Genomic DNA, 10,530 nt, shown 5'->3' with positions numbered 1-10,530 from the left:
GCGAGGCGAGGCGAGGACGCGAGCTGGAAACTGGCCAAGTGAAGGCCGAGCGAGCTGGAAGCTGCCAACCGCAATAATTGACCACATGAAGGAGCAGCAGAAAGGCTAAAAGAACAGTGTTGAGCGAAGGAGCAGTGCCGAGGGACGTGATTCCGATGAAGAGATCTGTGCACTTTGGATGATAATGGAGATGCCGCCACTACACAAACTCTCTCAATGCTATGATGGTGAATCTCATGATCGGAACTTGCAAGGCGTCGAGCTTAGCTCAAGGCGATCCAGCTGAGGTTGACCTTCAGGTTGCAGCTTGACATGGTTACTTGACACGTGGCAACCCACAAATAAAGAAGATAGAGATGGTTGTAATCATCAATGTTTGGCTTTATTGTCACAATTGTTGGTAGCCCTCCACCTCAACTTGATTTGGATGGATTTGACCCATTTAAAAGGAGGTTTCTCCTTCCTTCATAAAAACAATTCATATCACCATAACTAGTTCTTTGGTCTCAACGTGCTACGAAAAAGGATTGAAATTAGTTCAAATGCTAGACTATGCATGGGGTGGTAAATTTTTATCTTACATAAAAATTTCTTTGGAAAAACTTGTGGGACTCTATTCCAACTTGGAAAAAAATCATGGTAAAGTATATTGCTGATACCCCTTGTTTAGGATGTAAATCATTTGAAGAGCCATTACTTCATTTATTCTCAAAATGCCCCATCATTGGTGGATAATATAAGCTTATATTATCAACCAATATTATAAGCTTATATGCATGCAGATGAGCTAAGATGTTTGTGGGGCTTGTGTAAATAAAGAATACAACATGTTGGGTGGGAGATAAATTCTCTTTGATACTCAAAACCTAATTGAAATTATTATTAGACAATGTTTGCATTACGCCATGTCTCTTTGTAACTTCAACCCTTGCAAAGAGAGGTTGTGGAAGTCACTCACAATGTCAAAATAAGGCTATTGACTTCCATCTCAATTTTGTATGTTCAAATTCAATAGGCTGAGCAGGACCCACTTAATATAAATCATTAAAGTTTGCATTTTGATTGTGTAGAGCTACACGACAAGAGGCCCTTGCTTCTCTCAACTTTGTTCAGTAGGGAAGTTACAATTCTTGGAGATGAAATACTTGATGAAATATTGTGACTCATTGGGTTTGCGGGGTGGAGGCATGACTAATGTTGCTTTGTGGTTTCTTTTTTGCAATGGCTCTATATTTGCTCACTATAGCTATACTTCTTATACCCTACCTCGATTTGTTTAGGACCTCTGATGGTTCCCATATTGTAGGATTTGTTGGTTACGGCTCTTATTATCTATGTAAATCCTATGCTTCTAGTTTTTTTGGACTCCTTCATCCATGGACTCCAAGTGGAGGAGTTTACATAAAACTTTATACTTTTTTTCCCTCTTAGCAAAAACAAATGTTAACATATTTTCCTTTGGCCATAATTGGCATCATGCAATGTTGTAGGCCTACTTCTCATGCTCATATAGTGCCTTGTTGTGCTTGTTAATGATTTCTTCAATTTCTTCTCCGTACCAAGATGGGCTTGTAGCTTCAGTGGGTTGACTTTACGAAGGGTCAAATTGTGTAGTACCTGTCACCATGCCTTGAATAGGGTCCAATGTGGGGGCTAGCATGGTCACTTTCTCTTTTCCCTTTGCTAGTGCTATAGATTATTACTCTTCTAGATTGGCTTTTATAAAGTTATCATGCTTAAGATTAGCCACCTAGAGTTCTTGTGGTGTCAGTGCAGTGTATTCTGTCCTTGAAGCATTCAAAAGCATTTCGAGCTTCTCTATCCCTTTTGATGCACTGTCCTCCACTTGAGATCTTGCTCTTGTAGCTAAAGTGACACTAGTGGCTCTAGGCCTAGATAACCTTCTATCAATTGATAACTTAATGGTCTGTTTAGTATTCTCTAGTCTCTATTGGGTCAACCCTACAATAACTCCTCCAAGTTCCAACTTTCTACCCTAAGATCTTGAATCTCCTTATCGAGGGCCTTGCAGCTTTCTTCTTTCTCTCAGGCTTCTCTTAAAGAATAGAAATTTCCACCTCCTTAACTTGAAGATTAAGATTGAGTTGCTCAATTTTCTCTTTTAGCTTACTTTCTTTGACTACTACACCTTCCTTGTTGATTCGGATTGTGTCCACTACATCTTTTAATAATTGTTCATGTAGTTCACTCTCTTCCTTGTACCATTCTCCTTCACTTTTGGCCCTCTTTAGATTAGCCTAAAGATGCTCTATTTGCTTGGTGAGGTAGTGTAGTTTCACTTGCTACTCCACCATCGTGGCGCCTTAGCTTGGTCCAAGAGCAAATGTTCCCTTGATCTTGTAGTGTAGCGATTGTTGTTGCCTACGTTAATGCTTTTGCTTCTTTTCTTCAGGGAATCAGTTAGCACTTTAGGGTTTTGGAAATCTTGAGATGGGTTTGGATTGTATCATGCATCAAATTTTAATAATACTCCCTGACTTGCTCATTTAGACACGTTTCTTGTTTTCGCTCATTAAATTGATCATAAAAGGCTTGGTCTCTTCTCCTCTTCTAGCTTCAGAGTGTCTCATCCTCCCAATGGGTCTAAGCACACCTATGGATTTTTGCATCCACCTCAGCTTGATCCTCACCTTCAATTATTATTGGCTTTGTGGAGGGTGTGGCATTGTTCTTGGAGGAGCTCTAGCTTTGCCCAAGGGCTCTTTGCCTTGCCATTCAGGTCTTTCCTTTTCCTCCTAGTAAGACTAAGCTTCTTTGCGTGCTCTTTGTTGCTCTACCTATCTCTTCTAATACTTCCATTCTTATTTCTGATCACTTTTAGTCCATCCTTGCTCATCGGTGAGGCCAAAGGTACACCATGCTAAAAATCATGACAATCATCATCTTCTTCATGATCGGTGTCAGAATGATCTAAAAAGCCTTTTTCTTCTTCTTGGGTGGGTGGAGGCCTTGGTTGACGTGGCTTTTCGCTTGTTCTAGCTTGCCCTTGATCTTCATGGTGATTTGAGGAGCCTAGTTGGTCCATTTAGCCCCTCATCTTGTGGTGTTTCCATGTAGAAAGCTTCTCCTCCTTGGACCTAGATCTCTCCTTCTTCCACTTGTTTGCATGCTTCCATGCTTCTCCCCAAGTCTTGTTGTAAGAGTGTGGCTTTCTCTCCATCGTATCAATATTGGGGACTAGCTCTGGTAGCATATTCATCAATTTCAATGCCTTATATGCAATCCTTGTCACAACAAGAGAGAATCTCCTAGATATTGGTTTGGCTTTTGCTTATCCTTTGACTATTTTTCATTCACTTACTAGCCGCTACCCTTTACATCTCATTCAAAATATAGTTGTCCATATCATACTTCACTAATAACTCATTGTTGTGGGCCATAGTAGAATGTATATCCAATCTAAAAACCCTAGCGTTCTGAAGTTGTGAGAATAAGACATATTAAAGTGTTGCATGTGCAATTGTAGTGCTAGCTTTATATCTTGATATATTTGAGCTACTCAAAACTAGGATTGGCAGAGTAGAGGAAATTGCTCTCATATTCTTGGTGGGTAGTCTGAATGCTTCAAACTCAACTTCTCCATCTCTGATTGCCAAAGCTTCCTTACCATTTGTGGGGTGAATGTCACCTCAACAACCGGATGGCCATCAAATCCAGCTAGCAAGAATTTGTTGTTGTTGTCAACAGAGTGTAGTAGCTCCCATGATTTTTTGATGTCCATTCCTTATGGTGGCAATTCAAAGAAGTCAAGCATGTTTGTTCTTTGGAACAACTCTACCTTGTGGGGGTCCTATATCTGTGTACATTAGGTGTAAGAATCCCTAATTTTAAGGAATTAAGACTAATTTTATTGTGGCATAAGGAGGCACAGCTCATAAAGAAGTGTACTTTCTTGCTAAAAGTAGGGGATCTCTCTAGGCTCCCCCTCTAGGCTCTAGTTTCCCTCTCTAGGATTTTCGTATCTCTTTATCTTTCCACATCATCAATCTCGTCTATTAGTGGGGCCCAAAAATAAGAAAAATCCATTTACATTCAATTCTACCCTTTCAATCTTATTTACTACACTTTAATGACATATTTGAAATTCCCACCAAATTCCACATCAACCTCAAAAACCGTTTTCATTCATTCTCCCAACTTTCCACACCTGCAATACGATTCTCTCTCTTTCTCCCATTCTTGCAGTATCTGAGCCATCTATTTGAGTCTCTCCCAAGCTCTCCTTTTCCATGTGAAGATATTTTTTCTCTCTAGAGGTACCATCTTAGAGTTACTATTTCATCCATACATATTCATAGACCCCCAATTCTTCTTGTTATGGCACTCAGAGAAGTAACAAACACCTCAGATAATCCATCACGAGTGAGGAAGGTAGACTTGCATGTTCGCATATTGAATGAATATGCACCTATCAAAAAAGAACGTCTTAATGAACAAGACAGGCAAGAGAAAGAAGACAACAGGGTCGGAGTAATGTGGATCTTTGGGTTGATGGATATTTATATCCTAATGATCCTTCTTTGAGCTACTCTCCACCTTTCACAGATCTACCATCATTCATTAAATTTGTTGGAGAAGGTGAGAATGGGCTGCTTGGGTACTGTACTGTTGACTTTCTTTTATTTTCCTACAGCACATTCTGTATGCTCATGGTGCATACTTCATGGATGAGTATGGTTCTCTTGACATGTGAGATACCGAAGGAATGGAGAAATCTCACTATTAAGCTAGAGGTGTATATTTTAAAAACACCCGCCGTCACATGGAGGGGGGAAGACTCGTACAAATTACCTCAAGGAGATGTTTAATTGGTTTTTCAAATACACTTTTGGATGGAAAGTATCCATGGAAAGGGCTCGTACAAGAAATTTAGCAAGGGTAGCAAGAAATCATGCCAAATGAGGAGATCATCAAAGTGGAAAGCTAGCACAGGACCATCACGTCATGCGGCATGGAGATCTTCACGAATTCGAGTAGGAAAAATTTGGAAGGTTTCACATACTAAGAACTTGGATTGTAACAGACAGCACTTTGAATACCAACACAAAACATGGAATTTTGTTTATTTAGCCAAAACGTGGTTTTCATTTCATAAAATTAAAAAAATCTGACTACAAAATACAAGATCTACTTGCTTTCCAATCTGTTCTCTTCTTCTTCATCCCCTTTAGGCATTTCTCCTCTATACCATGCAAAAACTTCTCGACTATAACCCTTGAGTGTTTTGACATCTACTCTGGCACCTAGGGCGGCATAGCTAGCATAGCAAAGGAAGTATTCGATTCTAGAAGGCCAAAATCTAGGACCATATCCAAAAATACGAACGGTAGCACATTTCTCTATGAGCATGACCTTATGTGAATTATAAGAGACAAATGCATAACCTGTATATCTAGATAGTGCCTTGAATGCTAGTAAGGGAATTTAGACATCCTTAGAATACTTGCTGTGATAGACAATAAAAATTTCCTTGTCAATAGACGAGATGTAGTGTGCAAAAGCGGAATCTTGTCCCATTCTTCCACGAGCAGCTCCACCACGTCGTCCAAGGAAGCCGTTTGCATCATCAAGCTGTATCTACATTGACATAAAAGGCTTGACAACATGAACTCTTGGAAACATAAAAAGATAACATAAAATATCCTAAGCCATAATTAAGCTCAATCTGCATTTATATATGGGATTGATTACCTTTTGGTTCTCATTCTCTTCCAACTTGGCCACATCCCAAAGGTTAATGGATCCTTCTTCATTGTCTTGATGATCAAGCTGAGAGGCAAAGACCCTCGACCAAACTGTGTAAGCCCCATCTCCTTTTGAAGACTCTGAAACTCCTCTTCACTAGGAATAGAAGCTTCTCTCTCTTTAGCTTTGTCAAAGCATAAAGACATGGCCTCAGGAGCTTCTATGAAGTTCTCAGTAACCTCTATATATCCAAAGCCAACAAATCCTCTTTATATTCATTCTCTACATCAAGTAATCCTCTGGCAGCTTCACAACCATCTGCTATAACTGCCAGGCAGTAATCTTTCCTAAAATTACAGAGCTTTTGAAAATGGAAAATAAGCAAATAACTCTTCCCATTTATAAGGAAAGAGGGAAGCCCAGGGATGACAAAATTTTACTTTATGCGCTCTCCTTGCATAGAACAACCCTCATCAATGACTGTAGATGCCTTCATCAACGAACACTATGCTTGGAATGCAATCTCATCATTAGATAAAAGGTCCATGACCTCTTCGTCTCACTAGGGGGAATTCGAGCATAAAAAGGGCCCTATAAAAATCCCTAATTTTAAGGAATTGAGACTAATTTTGTTGTGTCATAAGGAGACACAGCTCATAAAGAAGCGTACTTTCTTGCTAAAAGTAGGGGATCTCTCTAGGCTCCCCCTCTAGACTCTAGTTTCCCGCTCTAGGATTTCGTATCTCTTTCTCTTTTCCACATCATCAATCTCCTCCATTAGTGGGCCCTGAAAATAGGAAAAATCTATTTACTTTCAATTCTACCCTTTCAATCTTATTTACTGTACTTTAATGCCATATTTGAAATTCCCACCAAATTTCACATCAACCTCAAAAATTGTTTTCATTCATTCTCCCAACTTTCCATGCCTGCAATACGATTCTCTCTCTTTCTCCCATTCTTGCAATATCTAAGCCATCTATTTGAGTCTCTCCCAAGCTCTCCTTTTTCATGTGAAGATATTTTCTCTCTCTGTAGAGCTACCATCTTAGAGTTACTATTTCATCCATACATATTCATAGACCCCCAATTCTTGTTGTAATGGCACTCAGAGAAGTAACAGACACCTCAGATAATATATCACGAGAAGTGAGGAAGGTAGACTTGCATGTTCGCATATTGAATGAATATGCACCTATCAAAAACGAACTTCTTAATGCACAGGACAAGCAAGAAACAAGACAACAGGGTCGGACTAATGTGGATCTTTGGGTTGATGGATCCTAATGATCCTTCTTCGACAACCTGCTCTCCTCCTTTTCAAAGATCTACCATCATTCATTCAATTTGTTGGAGAACGTGAGAATGGGCTGCTTGGGTACTGTAGTGTTGGCTTTATTTTATTTTCCTACAGCACATTTTGTATGCTCACACTACAAGGGATCGGGCTCATACCCGTGCTCCTAGCCGCTAGAAATGACTTGTGGAAAAAAAGTAACGGGCCCGTGTATCAGCGCGTGTATCATTGCGGCCAGAGACATGCATGTAAAAGCGCGTGTATAGAAATAATCGGACGCGCTTATACACGGCCGTATACACGCGTTCTGTCAGTTTAGCTGCGCTTAGACGCGCTAATAGGAGGGTGTATACACGCATTTTGTCAGTTTAGCTGCGCTTATACACGCGTATTTCATAGATTATCCGCGTATATACACGTGACTTTTCCATATTTGATGCGTCTATACACGCGTATTTCATAGATTATCCGCGTATATACACACGACTTTTTGCAGAGTTGACGCGTCTATACATGCAAACAGAGAGCAAAAAAAATAATCCAGAGAGTGCTATTTGGTACCTGAATGCTGTTCCAGCATTCCAGCACCCAATAACACTCTCTGGATTTTTTTTTTGGTGCATTGCACCATCCACGAGAAAGATTTAAGACAAGAACGACATGAATGCATACATTGTCAATACACGATTCAAGACAGACACGAATGCAATACTATCGGTTCACGATTCAATATTACTATCAAAATTTTATGTGTACACATATATACAAGGGAGTCCATATGTCGAAGTAGCCCATGGCTTCAGTTACAAAAATATATATACAACCACATTCTCAATATGGAATGTGATACTATAAGTCTGAGTACTACTCAGACCTAGATGATGACTCGCTACTCCCTCCATGATCAGATGAGCTCACATCGGTCGGAATGTCCGATGAGTAGTGCTCACGTCCACCCTCTGCAGTGGCGGCGGGTGGATCATCAGCAGCTTGTGCCTGTTCAAGTAATATATAGTATATAAGTATATATATATGTAATTCAATAAACCAAAATCATTCGTTTAGAGTTTTCAAGTACCTGTCGACCATATGGTCTCATGGCCATCTCAAACTGCGCGTCCGTAATACGTCCCTCGGCTCTGAAGAGGGCCCATGTGTCACGTCTGCTATGCCGGCGAGCATACCCAGTATCGTGGGTTGTGGGCTTCCTCCTCGCCGTAACCCGTCGCTGTATCATAATCAACACAATTTGTAAGATTAAAACAATCATAGAATCAATGAATTAAGTAAACAATCAAATAAAGTGGCAAGATACTTACGAACTCTGCCTCCCATGACTCGACGCCGCCAGATCCGAAATGCGAAGATCCAATGGTCTCCATCTGGATCCGTCGTACCTCCACATGTTGCCTGCTCTTCACGCCACCTCTGCTCGTTTCTTTGCCTCCTTCCACTCGCGTTTGTGTGCGAGTGGTAGGTTTCTCGGCAGGATAGCCACCCGCAGCTACATGTAGCCCATCATCGTACACGTGAGTTTCTTAAGGTGAGACCTTTTATTACTTAAGATCTCCCTTATTCGCGTCCTTCCCCATACATCCGAGAATGTCGCATGTGGGAGATTGGGTTACCGACTATGTACAGCATCTATCACCTCCCCAACTAATCGACTATTTTGATATTTGAATCTAATAAAATAATTTCTATACAAGTTTGATACTACTCCACGCATGTACTCCATTACCTCTTTCCCCCTCGCATCCATCACTATCTCGCCCCTATCCGTCACATCATAGCAAATCACTCCCTCCACCTCTCTCATCTCCTCCTCATCCTCATTGTTTCCTCTAATGCTTCTCCCTCTATCTCCTCTCTCACCGCGTGCCCTACTACCTCCCCCACCAAAGCACCCGCCGCATCCTCCACTCCCACTCTGCGTACTGATGCGGGTGGAGTCACGACTGAGGGATTGTCTACGTGACGGTGGCTGTGAGCCCTGACGTGACAGTGGCTCTGAGAGGGAGTACGTGATGGTGGCTATGAGTCTTGACGTGACGGTGCCTGGGAGGGTGTGCGTGAGCGGGGTATGTCTCCTCGATGGGTGTGGAAGAGGAGAAGCTGCATGCCGTCTCATCGGACTCGCAGGCATAGACGGCAGTGGGTGACCTGGATACTCGAGGGCGGGGTATAGATACCAGGCATGGAAGGAGGGGGATGGGCATACATGTACTCTGTAAGCTCAACTGGACCAGGATGGCACCCAAAATGATTTAACATCTCCATCATCCAATTGCTGTATGCAACTGGATCGGATGAAGAACCTAGATCCATAAAGAATCTGCAAAAATAAAAGTATATACATGATTGCATCAAAGCATAAATGCAAGCTAGCACATATGATTTTGTGAAGGCAAGCCATATGCAGATGGGATCATCTCTCTGAAGAACCTGGATCGCAAGCATGGGTGAAACACAGTCGCGTGTATACACCCGTCCAAAAACGCATGTATATGCGCGTGAACGTCTGTGCAGACAGGATACACGCAGACATACACGCATTCTTACACGTGGCCTGCGAAAAAAAAATTTGAAAGTGACCGACCTCCGACAAATCGTCCTTATAAAAAGCTCAGTGTCGCCCACTGTCACAATCGTTCACCAAATGGCAACCAGAGAAGGAGAAGGACGGAGACAAACACATAAAGGAAAGAGACAATAGCATAAACAAATGGAAGGAAAGAGACAAGACAAAGGAAAACTAACTCACCTCTGAAAAAGTGAGTCTTCTTTTTGGCTGGTTTCCTTCACCCGTGTGTGCTCCGTGTCTGCTCCTTGCACTTAGGTTTAGTGCTCTGTTGGAAGAGGCGGCGACGAAAGAGAGCAAATCTTTAGTTTGAAAATGTTTATTTAGAGAAGGCGGGTTATTTTTAGGTATGGAAAGGTCGTCGCATGTAAAAGCGCGTGTATTTTTGCGTTTATAATAAATCAGCCGCATTTATACATGTAATTTTTAGGATGTAGCCGTGTTTATACACGCAATTTTTAGGATATAGCCGCGTTTATACACGTGATTTTTAGGATTTAGCCGCGTTTATACACGCTATTTTTAGGATGTAGCCGCATTTATACATGCGATTTTCAGATGTAGCCGCGTTTATACACGCTATTTTTATACTTTCATTAAAATTTGATTATGATTTTGTGTTTACTCTTTTGTACATAGGATGTCATCAACCTCCTCAAGCAGTTCTGGTGAGGATGAGACAATGCGTCATCGTAATCGCGATGTGTGGTTGGGACAAAGGATCAAGTGTATGTGTAATCGATGCCAAGGATGCATTGTACGAGCGCGTCAAATTACCTTGAATCACATCTCCATGTATGGAGAATGGAATGAAACAGGTTTAGAGGTGAGTAGATGTAAATTGATAGTATTCAAATGACTCGTGGTATCCAAATTAAATTAATGGAGTTGTAATATATATACTCTAATTGAAGCAGGATGCAGTACCACACCCTAACATGGTGCC

This window comes from Cibotium barometz, chromosome 20, assembly GCF_041138505.1.
Source record: "Cibotium barometz isolate CiBa-2024 chromosome 20, ASM4113850v1, whole genome shotgun sequence".
Taxonomy (NCBI): domain Eukaryota; kingdom Viridiplantae; phylum Streptophyta; class Polypodiopsida; order Cyatheales; family Cibotiaceae; genus Cibotium; species Cibotium barometz.
This window is presented reverse-complemented; position numbering follows the sequence as displayed.